We start from the raw sequence: 17762 nt of genomic DNA on the forward strand, positions 1-17762 counted from the left end.
TACATGTTTACTAATGATGATATGTGATGATGTTTGTGATATTTATGATGATATATATGATATTATGATTTAGATGATATATGATGTTTATGAGTATTTATTATGATAATATAAGTTGAAGTTTATGACTAATGTAGGAAGATTAATGATACTAGTTAATGAAGTTTAAGTTGTTAAATGTGATTGATGAATTATGAGCTTAATATTATTGTTTGAGAAATCTCACCCCTTTGCTTGAAAATGTTGCTCTTCGTATGGGTAACTTGCAGGTAATCAAGATTAGGTGTGGTCGTGAGTGGACTCCTCACAGTGTGTCTTTAGGTGCTCTGATACGTAACGGGATGGGGACTTTGCTATTGTTTTTTATTCCTTACGTATTACCTTATGAAACTTTTAAGAATTGTTGTTGAATTAAGATATTATGAGATTTTATGTTGAGGCCCTTGTGCCAAAGACTATTTAAGATGTTGAATTAATTCCGCTGCGAAGTTTTAATTATTATGTTGTTGGATTTTGAAGGATAAATATTTATTTATTCAGTTTATGTTTTTAGAAAAAGAATGTGACATTCCGTTTAAGTTGAATTATTCTGATTTTTATTATGAAATTTTTATGTTGGGAAAACGGGGTGTTACAACCCCTGCTCTCAAAATGCCCCTAAGTCCAAAATGACTAAAATACCCTTCTACACCGAATTCTACAATTCCCAACCAAAAATACACACAGAGGCAAATAATCACATAAGAGCACATATATCACACATAAATAAATAATAAAATAAAACTAGCGAAAATCGGGCTGTTACAACTCTCCCCCACTAAAAAGAATTTTCGCCCTCGAAAATTACCTGAAGGAAACAACTCCGGGTACGCAACCCTCATCCTACTCTCCGATTCCCAAGTGGCACTCTCACCGGTTGGTCCAACCCAAATCACTTTAACCAAAACGACCTCCTTGCCACGCAAACGCTTCACTTCACGATCCTCAATCCTAACCGGCCAAGTCTCAACGGTCAAATTATCCCTTACTTCCAAATCATCCACTTGAATCACATGAGACGCATCATACACATACTTCCTCAACTGAGACACATGAAACACATCATGAAGATTCGACAAAGATGGCGGTAACGCAATTCGATACGCTACAACCCCTACCTTCTCAACAATCTCAAACGGTCCAACAAAACGAGGAGTCAACTTCCGACACTTCAAAGCACGACCAACACCAGTTACAGGATTCACTCTCAAAAACACATGATCACCAACCTGAAACTCAAGATCTTTTCTCCTCTTATCATGATAACTCTTCTGCCTCTGAGACGCTCTCATCTTCTCTTGAATCATCTTAACCTTCTCGGTCGTCTCTTGCACAACTTCTGGTCCTAACAAAGCACTTTCTCCTGACTCATACCAACACAAAGGAGTTCTACACCTTCGACCATACAAAGCCTCAAACGGTGTCATTCCAATACTAGAATGAAAACTGTTGTTGTAGGTAAACTCAATCAACGGTAAACATTCAATCCAACTGACACCTTGCTCCAACACACAAGCTCTCATCAAATCTTCCAAACTCTGAATAGTCCTCTCCGTCAAACCATCAGTCTGGGGATGATACGCAGAACTCAACCTCAACTTAGTTCCCAAAGCATCTTGCAAACTCTCCCAAAACTTAGAAGTAAACCTCGGATCCCGATCTGATACAATACTAGAAGGAACGCCGTGCAATCTAACAATCTGCTCAATGTAGATCTCAGCCAACTTCGCCACAGACATACCGGTCTTAATAGGAACAAAATGTGCCGACTTCATCAACCGATCGACAATCACCCAAATAGAATCAAAACCCTTAACAGTCTTCGGCAATGCTCCAACAAAGTCCATTGATATACTATCCCACTTCCACTCTGGCACAAACAACGGTTGCATCAAACCTGACGGCTTCTGATGTTCAATCTTAGACTTCTGACACACCAAACAAGCATACACAAACTCTGCAATATCCTTCTTCATTGCAGGCCACTAAAACAACTTCTTCAAATCCTGATACATCTTAGTCGCTCCGGGATGAATACTCAAACTACTTCTGTGACCTTCTTCCAAAATCTCTCTCTTAAGCTCAAGAACTCTTGGTACACAACACGATCACGAAACATCAAAACACCGTGCTCATCCAATCTGAAGTCTCCCCCCTTACCTTGCTTAACCAACACCACACGATCAACAAGTTCCAAGTCTTCCTTCTCACCATTCTTGATCTCTTCCAAAATATTACTCGTCAGCTTCAACATTCCCAACCTCACACCATCCGGTGTCAATTCGCTAACCAAACTCAAATCTCAAAACTGCTCAATCAACTCTAACTCTTTCACCATCAAAGCAGACACATGCAACGACTTCCTACTCAAAGCATCAGCAACAACATTGGCCTTTCCAGGATGATAGCTCAACTGGAAATCAAAATCCTTAAGATATTCCAACCATCTCCTCTGCCTCATATTCAACTCCTTCTGGTCAAACAAATACTTCAAACTCTTATGATCACTGAATACTTCAAACTTAGAACCATACAGATAATGCCTCCAAATCTTCAACACATACACAACAGCTGCTAATTCCAAATCATAAGTCGGATAGTTCTTCTCATGCACTTTCAACTGCCTCGAAGCATAAGCCATAACCTGACGATTCTGCATAAGCACACCACCAAGACCCATCTTAGAAGCATCATAATACACGACAAACGATTCCTTCGGGTTCGGCAAAATCAACACTGGAGCTGACGTCAACCTCTTCTTCAACTCTTGGAAACTTTTCTCACACTTAGCATCCCAAACATAAGCTTATCCTTTCCGAGTCAACTGCGTCAATGGCAACTCCAACTTAGAGAATCCCTCAATGAACCTCCGATAATAACCTGCCAATCCAAGAAAGCTCCTCACTTCAAAAACAGACTTAGGTGATTCCCACTGCAACACTGCATCAACCTTCGACGGATCCACGACAATGCCACCTTTAGAAATCACATGACCAAGGAAACTCACTTCCCGCAACCAAAACTCACACTTCGACAACATAGCAAACAACTTCTTCTCTTTCAAAACTCCCAACACAATCCTCAGATGCTCGGCATGCTCTTCTTCAGACTTCGAATACACCAAAATATCATCTATAAACACCACCACAAAACGATCCAGAAAAGGATGAAATATTCTATTCATGTATTCCATGAAAACACCTGGCGCATTAGATACTCCAAATGGCATCACAGAATACTCATAGTGTCCATACCTCATTCGGAACGCAGTTTTGGATATATCTTCCGCCTTTACTCTAATCTGATGATATACTGACCTCAAATCAATCTTGCTGAACACTTCTGCACCAACCAACCGATCCATCAAATCATCAATCCTCGGAAGCGGATATCGATTCTTGATTGTCACCTTGTTCAACTGCCAATAATCCACACACAACCTCATGCTTCCATCTTTCTTCTTAACCAACAACACAGGAGTTCCCCACGGCAAAACACTTGGCCTGATAAACTGCTGCTCAAGCAACTCTTCCAACTGCTTCTTCAACTCACCCAACTCTAATGCAGACATCTGATACGGCGCAATCGAAATAGGACTCGTTCCAGGTACCAAATCAATTGCAAACTCAACTTCCCTCTCCGGCGGTAACTCGGTAATGTCGTCCGGAAAAACTTCTGGAAACTCTTGCACTACCGGCAAATCACCAACTCCTTTCTCACTACTTTCCTTCAAGGAAGCAAACATCATGAACACACTAGCTTCGCCATCCAAGGACTTCTTCACTTGCTCCGCGGTCAAGAACTCCCCACCTTCCTCAGCTACCGGCTTAGAAAACGTTACACTATTGGTCAAACAATTGATGTTAACACCAAAAGTCAACATCCAATCCATACCAAAAATCATGTCCATATGCTTCAACGGAAGACACACAAGATCCAACTCAAAATCAACATTGCCAAAACTAACAGGACACTTAGCACACACTAAAGAAGTAGTCACTGAACCACTAGCTGGGGTATCGATAACCATCCCACGAGACAACGGAGTCACAACCAATCCCAAACGCTCAACACAACTAACCGCGATAAAAGAATGAGTAGCACCAGTATCAATAATTGCAATCAAAGGAGTACTATTGATAAAACACATACCTCGGATGAGATTATCCGGATGCTCCACCTCTTCCGCATTCAATGCAAACACCTTTCCCGCAGCCTTCTTCGGTTTGGTACACCTAGTACTGATATGCCCCTTCTCACCACAATTGTAGCAAGTGATCTCCTTCTTGCACTCAACAGCCTTGTGACCTGCTTCTCCACACTTGTAGCATTTCTCACTACCCTTGCAATCATTAGCAAAATAGCCCAATGTGCCACACTTGTAGCACCTCACCTCAGCAACATTCACCTTAGAGCCCCCACCAGATTCCTTCTTCTTGCCTTTGTCTTTGTTGTACGACTTCCCAAACCCATGACTCTTTCCTTTCTTCTCATTCTGAGCCTTGTAGTGATTAACCTTAGCTCTTCCAGCATCATCAAACATGCGACACTTATGCACCAAAGTATCAAAGTCTCGGATCTCCTGAATACACATATACTGGTAGATGTCCGGCCTCAAGCCGCTCTCGAACTTCACACACTTGGAAACCATAGCATCCTCCGCATTGATGTACGGACAAAACCTCGAAAGCTCCTCAAACTTCGCCGCATATTCAGCCACCGAACGGTTCTCTTTCTTCAAGTTCAAGAATTCCACTTCCTTCTTGGTCCTCAAATCCTCAGGAAAGTACTTCCTCAAAAACTCAGTCTTGAACTTAGCCCAAGTCACAGCTCCACCAGCCTCAAGTCTTCCCTTAGCATTGGTCCACCAATACTCAGCTTCCTCAGCAAGCATGTGAGTAGCCAACCTGACCTTCTGGTCCTCACTAGTCACCATAGCACGAAAGATCCTCTCCATGTCTTGCACCCACTTCTGAGCTCCATCTGGGTCATACCTACCCTTGAACGTCGGCGGACTGTTTCGCAAGAAACGATCCAACCTTCGCTCTTCCGCCTCACCAGGATCACGATGACCAGCTGCCGCCTGCTCATTAACCAGAGCCAACACCTGAGCCACCGAAGTCAAAGCCTGAGCAATAGCTCCATCATCTCTACCACCGGCCATCTCACTTCTACACAAAACCAACCAACAGATAAGAACAACAGCACAACAACACCAGAACAAGTACCGAAGGTAACTCTTTACCATTCACATACTAACAGGGTAAATCAACAAACATTAATCTACTAGTCTAGACAAGACTGACCACGGCTCTGATACCAACTTGTAACACCCTATTTCTATTAAGCGGTAAAACGCGCGAATACATCAGAAATATTCTAGAAATAGATGCTGCGTCTCCGAATAAACCATAATTCATACATGCATAAAGATCATGTTACACAACATAGCAGCGGAACAACATATAATTCATAAACATCTCTGGATCTCCAAACTAAATACAAATGTATCCTCCAAATCTCAAATAACAGAATATCTCAACAACTCCGAAATACAAAGTCAAATAAACAACATGCAAAGACTATCCTAGATCAGAGCCCTAATCTAGACACTTGCATGAAAAAGAGGAACTCCACTCCTCGGCATCAACAAGCAACAACTAAGCATCCTGCACTCCGTCTACCCGTCCATACAGAAAGGTAGGTGGTAAACCACTGAGGGTTAGCATTACATCATCATAATCCACGAAAAACAATTATCATGAACATTGGAAATGAAAGAATATATTCAAGAATAACAATTCATACATATTATTCATAAGTAGTCACAACATATACATACTATCATTCCAAGTTCATCTCCATAAGTGTATCATACACATATATCCAACTCACCTTGTCAATCAACAATTAACAATCAATAATCCAATCCACAATTACAGTGAGCAAAACAATCATCACACACATTGCAAATGCAATTCAATCCACCAACAGTTTATGCAATGATTCTAGACTCATCTAGATGCATGTGGTACCAAATCACCTCAAGGTCGTCACCTTCGATGCAACAAAAACATCGTACTCACCTCAATTGGATATAAAATCCGCCACCATCAGTCTTGGATATAAAATCCACCACCATCAGTCATGAATTCATGAACATATGACTCAACTACAAATGCATATGTTCACACAAACAATAATCACCTCACCATCACCAATACATGTATATATGCAATCATCAACAATTCATCACCAATTAACACATATACAATCACCAACAACATCAAAAATCACACAACATAAAGTTGTCACATAATTGCACCACCAATCATCTTCACATAACATATAACAATTCTCCGTAAAGGATTCACAATCAATTGGTTCTCAAAAGTCATCTTTAGTCAAGTTCGTCTCTCCAAGTCAAAACTTAAAATTAACTGAACAATTAATTCAAAACCAAGTAAACAAGCTCAATAGACTATGCCTTGTATTCTCACAGTCCACATGTGTGTGCAGTAGAGGTTACGTAAGCATTTCATCGGCCAAATACGACGAATTCATAAAAATCACAAAGTTCGTCTCCATTATCATTTTTCAAAGAATTTCCCAATTTCTAAGTAAAAATAAGTAGGTTCACTATATAACAGCTTAACCACCTCTGTTGCACTCTTAAAAATGAAGTTTTCAAAGATTAAAAACATTCCACAAGGATTGGGTCGACTTGGAACTAGTTATGCGGAATTTTTCAATAAAACGTTTCAAGAGTAATTTCCCCATAACTTGCAAACCAAAAATCGTATTCAAGTCAAACCAACGCCCTTAGAAAGATAAAAATATTCTCTACAATTTTCATGTTTGCACCAAAAACCATTTCAAAAAAAAAACGAGTGAAAAGACCCGAAAACGCAAAAACAGGGAACACTGTCCTGTGTAGCTCGCAACTGCGAGTAGGTTTGCTCGCCATTGCGAGTGCTCGCAATTGCGAGTGCTCGCAATTGTGAGTGAACTTTACTCGCCATTGCGAGTTATGACAGTTCCTCTCGGGAAAAACCCCATTTTCACCCCAAAACCCCAATTTTGACTTCCCAATGCCCAAATTTGATCCCAAAGTTTGTCTAAACATTTCTAAACATGAAAAGACACTCAATTCCATATAAAATTTGCCCCAAAACATTCTCTTAACAAAAATCATCATTTGACCCATTTTTCATCAAATATTCAAAAACAACACAAAGTCATATCAAACTCTCCAATTATGATTACCCAATGTTTTAATCATCAACAACAACATCTATCAACATCAACAGCAGCTAAACATCATGAATTCACCAACAATTCATCACAACAACATCTCATATCACCATTTTTGGACAAAAATGCAAAGTATATGAAAGTGAGAAAAACACAAGAAGGGGGGTTGAATTGTGTTTTTAAAAAATTCTTCGTTTCTCCTAAAACTGAACACACTTGATCAGAAGCTAAGTGAGACAGCTTCTGAAGTGATTATCAGAATCTAAATGCAGCGGAATAAAACAGAGAGAGAGAAGAAGAACGACACAAAGCAATTATACTGGTTCCTTCCACAATCCGGAAGTAGTCATGTCCCCCTTGCACTTCCAAGGAGATTTCACTAAGAGTAATATCTGATTACAATTGCTCAAGCACACAAGCAAGAGACTTCCTTTGCTCAAGAACACAATCAAGAGACTTCCTGCTCAAGCACAACTGCAAGAGACTTCTAACTAAACAAAATTACACAGAAAATTGTTTAAGGTTGAACACTTGATATACAATCAGAGGTGCTCACAATACAAATCAGATACAGACTCAATGACTTAAGAATTTCTAAGATAAGACTTTGAGACACAGAAATTCTAAGTGAATGCAGAACAATTTCAGCAGAGGTTTGGCACTTGTATGAGAGTCTTTTGTTTAGCGTTCTTGCATTACCAATTCTCTAAGTCTTCACTCCTTTATATAGAGGTGTGAAAGAGACGTTGTGAAATTGCCAGCACATCAAAGAGTCGTTGTTGAAGCTTGATCTTTCACCAATGATCTTTTGCCTGATTTGGTTGTTGTCCTATGAAGAACCAATTTGAAATCCATTCCTTATCCAAAGGAACATCTATGCAGGCGAAGCCGTATTCTGGAGCTGTTTTCTTGTCTTGTAGCGTGGACACAATACAGAGTAGTGGAGAAGGTGGTTGTACAGTTCGTACAATAGTACAATGTCAACGCTTTCGTCCAAATTGCAAGCACATGTCTTCAAACATCTTTGAAATGACCGTTGCAAAATTCCACTAATCTTTTGTTGTGTTTTCGAATCCAATAGACAGCTTTTGCAGTGATGATTCTTCAATCCTTGAATCTTTTGCAAATCCAGTTGATCTTCAGCTTCTGGTGAAATGACTTCTGATGAGGCAGCTTCTGATAACATAGCTTCTGATGATGCAGCTTCTGAATGATACAGCTTCTGATAACGCAGCTTCTGATGATGTGGCTTCTGGACCTCTTGTCTTCAGGAGCACTATTCTTCAGGAGCGCTTTACTAACTTCAGGAGCGGCTTTTCTTCAGGAGCACTTTTCTCTTCAGGAGCGAGTTGCCTTCAAAAGCACTAAGCTTCAATTATTGTTGATTCCTTTAGCTCTTCATTTGCTCATTCAGAACCAATAAATGATGTAACTTTTTAATTAAGGTCTTGTACACTTGAACAAATATTAGCTAGTCCAATATACAATTTTTAATACCTTGTTATCATCAAAACTCTTTAAGGTTTATTGTTAAACACATTTTGTTCCAACAATCTCCCCCTTTTTGATGATGACAAACAATAGTATTTAAAATTGATCAATTGTTATTAATCCAATTAACAAGTTGACTTTGGGGTTCTGACGTTTGTAAGCTCAAACTCCCCCTGAGTCTGATAGTCTTTAGGTGAGGTTTGTAAGCTCCCCCTAAGTTCTATCCAGGTTAATTAAATTCATTTTTAGCGCAAAAATAATCTTAGAGCTTTAAAATGAAATAAGTTATAGATGAGAAGAGTGGTTCAATTAATTTTATTTGAAATTTGATACTCCCCCTTTTTGATACACCCTTCTTTAGGTAAGACAAAAAGTTATAAGTTTTTTAAAATTTTCAAATATCATTAATGGGGCTCAGAGCCTTTAAATACCATCACACATACTCCCCCTTTTGTCATTATAAAAAAAAAACAAGACAAAAAAATTTGAGAGAAAAAAAAAATTCAAACAATAAGAGAGTATAATAAAGTATCAGAACCTAAAATCTATAACAAAAAATAAAATAGCCAAGCAATTAGTATATAGATAAACAAAACAAAGTATTCAGGCATTCAAGAATCAGAACCATGAAGGATTCAGAAGCAGTAAGAAACTTAAGATAAAAAGTGATCAGAAGCAAGAAATAGACAGGATTAAACAAACAACAAACAATATATAAACACTAAGGTGTGCAACTAAGGTTTGGTTTGAAGTAGTTTCCTCATCCTATCCATTTCTTCAGCTTGTTGCTTCAACTGATGTTCAAGAAGTTGTTGCTTCTGGAGAAGCTCCAATTCCCTTTCCTTAGCTTCTTGTTGTTGCTTTGCCATCTTCTGCCTCAGAAGCTTGAACATCCTTGCGTCTCTGGTCAAATATTCCATTTCAGAGAAGAAAGGCTTGTTTTCCAGAAGCAGTCTAGGACTTCTGACTCTGAGTCTTTGCTTCAGGTTCTCCATTAACCTTCTTACAGAAGCTTCCTTGATTCTGATGCACTTGGCCTTAACAGCTTCTATTAATTATGCAGCTCTGTTTTGAAGTGATGTCCATGCTTCTTCATATGCATTGGTGAGATCAATTGTCCTTCTTTGATCCACCAGACCATGCATTTTAGAATGAATCTTGAGTAGCTCATTGTCAATACGTTCAGATTCCAGGATGTCCAGGGGTGGTTGTTCAAGGGTTTCCAGGTCAGAATCATTAAGAGTATTATCTTGAACAAGGATGGATTCTGGAATTGTGAGTTGTTCAGCTTGGGTTGAGGTTATTGGTTGGTCAGGATCAATGTCAATGGGAGTGTGTTGGTGAGAGGATTCTTCTGGTTGTTGGTTAAGTGGGGAGTTGGTTTCAGTTTCGGTTGGAGGTTGATGTGGTGAAGTTGATGTTTGAATGTTGAGTTGGGTGTCAATGTTAACAGTTGGTGATTGAGGTTGTGGAGGTGATGTGGGTTTGTGTGGTTCAGGTGGTTGTTGATGGGGACTTTCTGAAACAATATTTTCAGAAGCAACTGCTTCTGGAGTTGCTTCAGAGGCTTTCTCTGAGTTAGGTTTGACTAGTGGTAATTCACCTGAATAGTGAAGAGCAAGATTTTCTAAGACAGAAGTGTCTTCTTCTTGCTCAGTTGCTTGTGGTGAAAAGGGTGAGATGGGGGTAGAGGTGACTGGAATCTGACATACCTTGACATCTTCTGAAGTGGTAGCACCAGGTGGTTTTAGAACCGCTTCTGAAGCTTTAACAACCACTTCCTTAACTTCTTCAGACTTCTTCTTGAAGAATTCATCACAATGTTCAAGGCCTGAGGCCTTAAGCCTTTCAACCCTATCCCTTCTCTTCTTAGCTTCCCTTTCCTGCTGATTAGCTAGCATCTGAGCAGCTTCTTCATCAGCCTTCTTCTTCATGTCAGAGGTAACTTCCATCATTGGAGTGAAGATTGGCCCAGATGCTTTCTTCTCGTGCTCTTTTGCTTTTATCCCATCAAGAGCTTTGTTCAGATGCCCTTCTGTGATGATGGACTCTGATCTGCCCTTACTTCTTTCTATGGGAATAGAAGCAGCCCTAATTCTCTTCTTCTCCATTATATCTGCTAACTTAAAATCAGCAATTTCCTTAGCCATTTTGGCCTTGGCAGGAGTCAGCTCAACCATAGAGGTTTTCATATCAACAGGTGCCTTTTTCTTCTTCAGCTTGGGCTCAGCTTCTTCCATTTCCAACTCATCCAAAGCTTCATTCAGTTTTTCTTTGTGATAAACTGTTTCAGCTTTCCCTCTCTTTCTCTTGGCAACCTTCTGTTGCTTTCCCTTATCAGTAGCTGCTTCTGATGCAGTAGCTCCCTTAACCTTCTTTCCTTTACCAGGAGCAGCTTCCTTCTGAGGGCTCACATCTTCCTCCAGGACGTACTCAGCTACTGATTTAGCTAAGATTTCAGGATTGCTTTCCTTAAAGATTGAAGGAAAGTCCCTGATAATCCCAGTTTCTTCTGTGGTCATCTCCAACCACTTTTCATCTGCAGGGGTTTCTTTGATAAACTTCATAGAAGATAAGCTTCTGCTACTGATAGTCCTTACAGCAGTAGAAACTTTGAAGCATCTATCAGAAGCACTCCTTGTCTTTTTCAAGAAATCCACCACCCTTCCTTGATAAAAGATCTCAGATAGCAATCTTCCATAGGGCACTTGTTTCCTTCCTCTAATAGTTCCTTCATTTATAGCCCAGCAGAGATGATCCATGACATATCTTGGGAAATTTATTTTATCCAAAATAGCCATGAAGTAAATTGCTAGCTTCTGTTGGTTGTTAGGTTGATCAGACCCTCCTGCTCTTTGAAAGAAGCAATCATTACTGAATTTCACTAACATCTTGTTGTGAATTTTCATTTCAGAAGGCTTAGCATCTTTGTTCCCACCCAGAAGAGTGTTGTAGTAGCCTTTGAGCAGGACATCTTCCTTCTTGACTATTTCTTGAAATCTTCCCTCTGCATCCACTCTACAAGCTTTGGCTATAACATTCTCAGTGATGGTTATAGGAATGCCCATCACTTCAGACCTTATTTCTAAGCTTTCAAAAGAGGTAGGATTCATATCCATGATCATTTTCCATTTCTTTGACCCAACTTGTTTACCCATGACCTTTGCAGGCTTTCCATTATACACTTCAGCCCTTAACCAGAAATCCTTGACCAAGTTCACATAAGTTGGCCCATTCAGCATCTTGAAATACTCAGATAGCTTCTGAGTTTCTACCAAACTTTCCATATCTACTTCGTACTTCTTAAGTGAAGCGAAGTCCACCGGTGATTCTATTTGAACTATTAAGGATTTCCATGGAATATCCATAGTCTTCTCTTTGTACACGGACCCAGATTCTGATGTGCCTTGCATGCTTGAAGTAGATTCTGAAACTTTTGAGCTTGATGATGCCATTTGATGATTGAAGAAGATTTGAAGAAGATGATGTTTTTAGGATTCTAGGGTTGAGAGAATGCGCTTACTTCGTAAAAGGTTTGAAAGCAAATGTGTTTGTTGTGAGTGAGTAGTGTGTGAATTGACAAAGTGTTAAAAGTAAAACGATTGCAATTCAAAAGAGACAAACAAACATAACATTAATGACAAAATTGGGGGCGCGTGAAAAGTACTTTCAAAGCTATTAAATCATCATTGCCCTTTTTAGTTATACACCAATACAAACAGGCCACGTCAGAAGTTCACATAGTAACTACCAAGTTAGTGGGCCAGAAGTTACCATAAAAAGTAACTCCCAACGTTTCCACTAACTCTACTATTCAGAAGCATAAAATCCAGCTTCTGGACTTCAGATGCTGACGTCATCATCAGAAGCGAGTTTTCCTCAGAACCTCAATAAACAGCTTCTGATGGACTACTGCTTCTGAACTAACTTAAGAACCTAAAATCCTATTCAGGAGCAAGCAATCATTTAATTAGACACAGAGTGCATGTTCAAATTTTTCTTTATAAAATCACATCTTTCGACAGTTAAAGGCTTAGTAAATATATCAGCCCAATGATTTTCAGTATCAATGAATTGTATATCTAAAATTCCTTTTTGAACATAATCTCTGATAAAATGGTGTTTGATTTCAATGTGCTTAGCTCTTGAATGCAAAATTGGATTTTTAGACAAATAAATAGCAGCAGTATTATCACAATAAATGTGAATACTGTTAGCAATTATCTGATAGTCTTCCAACTGATGTTTCATCCAAAGTAGTTGTGTACAACAACTTGCAGCTGAAATGTATTCTGCTTCTGCTGTAGACATAGCAATAGTTGTTTGTCTTTTGCTAGCCCAGGATATAAGATTATCACCCAGAAATTGACAATTGCCACTGGTTGACTTTCTTTCAATCCTATCACCAGCATAATCAGCATCACAGAATCCAATTAGCTTATAATCTAAGGATTTCCTATAAAGGAGTCCAAGATTAGTTGTTCCTTTCAAATACCTGAAGATTCTCTTGACAGCAGTCATATGAGATTCTCTAGGATCTGATTGGAATCTTGCACATAAGCATACACTGAATAAAATATCTGGCCTAGATGCAGTAAGGTATAACAAAGAACCAATCATACCTCTATACAGCTTCTGATCAACTTTAGCTCCTTCATCTTCTTTGCTCAAGGTGCACGTAGGGTGCATTAGAGTGTTCATCACTTTACAATCTTCAAGCTTGAACTTCTTCAGAAGCTCCTTTGTATACTTTGATTGATGAACATAGACTCCATCTTTGCATTGATTAATTTGAATGCCCAGGAAGAACTTCAGCTCTCACATCATGCTCATTTCAAATTCATCCTGCATTAACTTAGAAAATTCCTTGCAAAGAGATGCATTAGTAGAACCAAATATTATATCATCAACATATATTTGCACAACAAGAATATCTTTCCCAAGGGTCCTTCTGAAGAGTGTTGTATCAACCTGTCCTCTTTTAAAATCATTTTTGATTAAGAAATTACTTAGTCTATCATACCAAGCTCTGGGAGCTTGTTTCAAGCCATATAGTGATCTCTTCAGTTTAAAAACATGGTCAGGATATTTAATATCCTCAAATCCAGGAGGTTGCTTGACATACACTTCTTCTTCTATGACGCCATTAAGAAATGCACTCTTGACATCCATTTGATACAATATTATGCCATGATTAACTGCATAGGAAAGAAGTAACCTAATTGCTTCCAATCTTGCAACTGGAGCAAATGTTTCAGTGTAATCAATGCCTTCTTGTTGACTATACCCTTGTGCAAAAAGTCTGGCTTTGTTTCTTGTTACTTCTCCTTGCTCATTCAACTTGTTTCTGAATACCCATTGTGTTCCAATAATGTTCTTGTGATGAGGTTTGGGTACCAGATCCCACACATCATTTCTTTGAAATTGATTCAACTCTTCTTGCATAGCTAAGATCCATCCATCATCTGAAAGTGCTTCTTCAACTTTTGTAGGTTCAATCATTGAGATCAGTCCAATCATTGACTCTTCTTGTCTGAAGTATGATCTTGTTCTCCTTGGACTATCTTTGTTTCCAATGATTAGTTCCTCAGGATGTGAAGATTTGTGCTTGAAGGTGTTTCTGGGAGGATCTTCTTGATGTGAGCCATCTTGTGCTTCATCAGAAGCAGTTTCATTTTGCGCTTCTGATGTGGGTTCAGCTTCTGGACTTTCTTCAGATTCAGCTATCTGATCAGGTTCTGGAGTAGCTTCAGGAACCTGCATCTCTGCAACACTTTCACCCTGCTTTGAAGTTTTATCTTCAAGCTCTTTGTCATCAAATTTAACGTGCATAGATTCTTCAACACAGAGTGTCTCTGAATTATACACTCTGTATGCCTTTGACCTTTCAGAGTAACCTAATAAGATTCCTCTTTGGGCCTTGGCATCAAATTTCTTTAGGTAGAGCTTGTTGTTCAGAATGTAACATGTACATCCAAATTGATGAAAGTAAGAGATATTGGGTTTTCTTCCTTTAAAGAGTTCATATGCTGTTTTCTCCAAAATAGGTCTAATATAGATCCTGTTTTGAACATAACATGCTGTATTCACTGCTTCTGCCCAAAAATGTTTAGCCAAATTGTTTTCATGGATCATGGTTCTGGCCATTTCTTGTAAAGTTATATTCTTTCTCTCTACAACCCCATTTTGTTGTGGAGTTCTAGGAGAAGAGAATTCATGGATAATTCCATGTTTTTCACAAAAAGCTTCAAATGGCTCATTTTCAAATTCTCCACCATGATCACTTCTGATTTTCAAAATCTTTGACTCTTTTTCAGTTTGAATTTGTGTGCAGAAGTTACTGAATACCTCATATGCATGATCCTTACTTTTCAGGAATTTCACCCAAGTCCATCTGCTGTAATCATCAACAATGACTAATCCATATTTACTTCCATACAAGGATGCAGTACTCACTGGTCCAAATAAATCAATGTGAAGTAGTTCGAAGGGTCTTGAGGTTGAAACAATGTCTTTGGTTTTAAAAGATGATTTCACAATTTTCCCTCTCTGACATGCACCACAGAGTGCATCTGAATGATAGTCAATGTCTGGTAGCCTTTTGACAAGTTGTAACTTACTAAGTTTAGAGATTAACCTCCAGTTAGCATGTCCCAACCTTCTGTGCCACATCCATTTCTTATCATTCACTGATAGAAGGCAAATCACCTTCTTATCAGCCAGTTCAGAAAAATTGATTTTATAGACATTATCAACTCTCTTAGAACATCATAACCATTATCACAAAATTGACTAATGCTCAAAAGGTTATGTTCAAGACCATCTACCAACCATACATTATTAATTGAGGTAGAGGAATTACCAATAGTTCCTGTACCTATGATCTTGCCTGTCTGGTTGCCTCCAAACTTCACATTTCCTCCCTCTTTCATTGTTAGGCTGAGGAACATGGACTTGTCTCCTGTCATGTGTCTTGAGCAACCGCTGTCTAGGTACCATGATCTTTGCTTTGGCACTGCTCTTAGACATACCTGCATCATTGACATTTTTAGATTTAGGTACCCATTGTCCTATGGGTCCTGGAAGGTTAGTGCTTAAGGCTTTACTCTTCACTTCTTGTACCTTGTGTTGTGAGTTGGGTTGCTTCTGATTAACCATCACCTTAGGTTTTGGTACTTCAGAAGCAGTAAATGTCTTCTTCTGAAACTTAGATTTCAGAGCCTCAGATTTTGGTTTCATCAGACTCTGAGGAATAGGTTCTGATCTTTTCAGGATCCTAACCTTTGAAGTCTTGGAATCAGATTTGATCATAGCCTTTGACTTAGAGTTCTTTGGATTTGAAGTAATCTTAGCCTTAGAACTAGAAGCTTCAGGTTCTGATTGAACAACAGTTTCCAACTCAGCCCCTTCTGGTACAAAGAAGGTTTTCAGACCTTCCTTGATGCATTCACAACAAGATTTTAGATTGGTTTTCTCAAGTTTCACTTCTGGAAAACCAATTCCTCTGCCATTGTTCTTGTAAATGCTATAAATCATAGAAGCTATTCTGCTTCTGTCAATGCCAGATATAATAAAATCTTCAAGAGCAATTTCATGGTTACTTAAAGGTTTTTCATTACACTTTTCTTGTAGCTTCTGACATAAGAACCTGAGCTGATCTTCATATGTTTTACACATGAAGTCAAAGCCCCTAAGTCCTTGTTCAGAAGCTTTCAGATCCAATAGAGTTGATTTTTGCTGTTGTACCAAATCAGCATATTTTTCTTTAAAATCCTTCAACTCATTGGTTCTTACTTCAAAATGTGTAAGAAGTTCTTTAAGTGACTCAACAAGTTCATCTCTGGGAATTTTGGAATATACCTCGTTTTCATCTTCTGAGTCTGAATTTGATCCAGCTTCTGAAGTTGCTGTTGCTACCAGCCCAACAGCTACCTTTGCATCTTCATCAGCTTCCTCTTTATCAGATCCAGATTCACTTCCCAAATCATCCCAGGATGCCATTAAACTCTGCTTGATCTGCTTCTTGAATTTGCTTGGTTTGAATGTAGACCTCTTTGACTTGTCCTTTGACTTTTCTCTTTGAAGATCAGGGCATTCAGCAATGAAATGTCCAGGCTTCTTATAGTTGAAGCATCCCTTCTGATCTTCTTTCCTTGAGCTTCTAGAGTTACTCCTCTTGGTTAAAAACTTTCTGTTCTTCTTGGCCAGATATTGAAGTCTGTTTGAGAGCATGGCCATTTCAGCAGCATCTGGTTCAGAATCTGAACTTGATTGATCTTCCTCTTCAGATTCAACCACTTTGAGAGCTTTTGATGACTTGCCTGTGGATGGAAGAGCTATTGATTTACTCTTCTTAGTATACTCATCTTCATTAAGACTTAACTCATGAACTTTGAGAGAACTAACAAGATCTTCGACACTTAAAGTGTTTAAATCTTTAGCTTCCTCAATGGCAGTCACCTTTGGTCTCCATCTTGCAGGTAAGCTTCTGAGTATCTTGCTCACATGGTCAGAAGCAACATAGCTCTTCTTTAGAATTTGTAGCCCAGAGACTAAGGTTTGAAACCTTGAGTACATCTCCTCAATAGTTTCATCATCCTTCATCTTGAATAACTCGTACTGAAGTACAAGCATGAGAGCTTTAGCTTCTTTGACCTTCTTGCTGCCTTCGTAGTTTGAACAGAGTGAAGCAAACATAGCTTTAGCAGTGGATTTGTCACTCATCTTCATGTATTCTGCTTTGGGTATAGCAGTGACAAGAGCTCCTCTGATAATATGATGCTTCTTGTAGAGTTTCTTCAACTCAGGAGTATGTTTCTTTCTATCCACAGCAGCTCCTTCTTCATCAAGGACTAAATCACCAACACCATCTTCCAGAATATCCCATAATTCTTCATCTAGGCTCATGATATAACTGTAAAAGTTGGTCTTCCACTAAGAAAATTCTTCAGCATCTCCATTGAATTTTGGAATCTTTC

Source organism: Medicago sativa, chromosome 4 (genome assembly GCF_051527215.1).
Source record: "Medicago sativa cultivar Bolivia chromosome 4, Bolivia_mono, whole genome shotgun sequence".
Classification (NCBI taxonomy): Eukaryota; Viridiplantae; Streptophyta; class Magnoliopsida; order Fabales; family Fabaceae; genus Medicago; species Medicago sativa.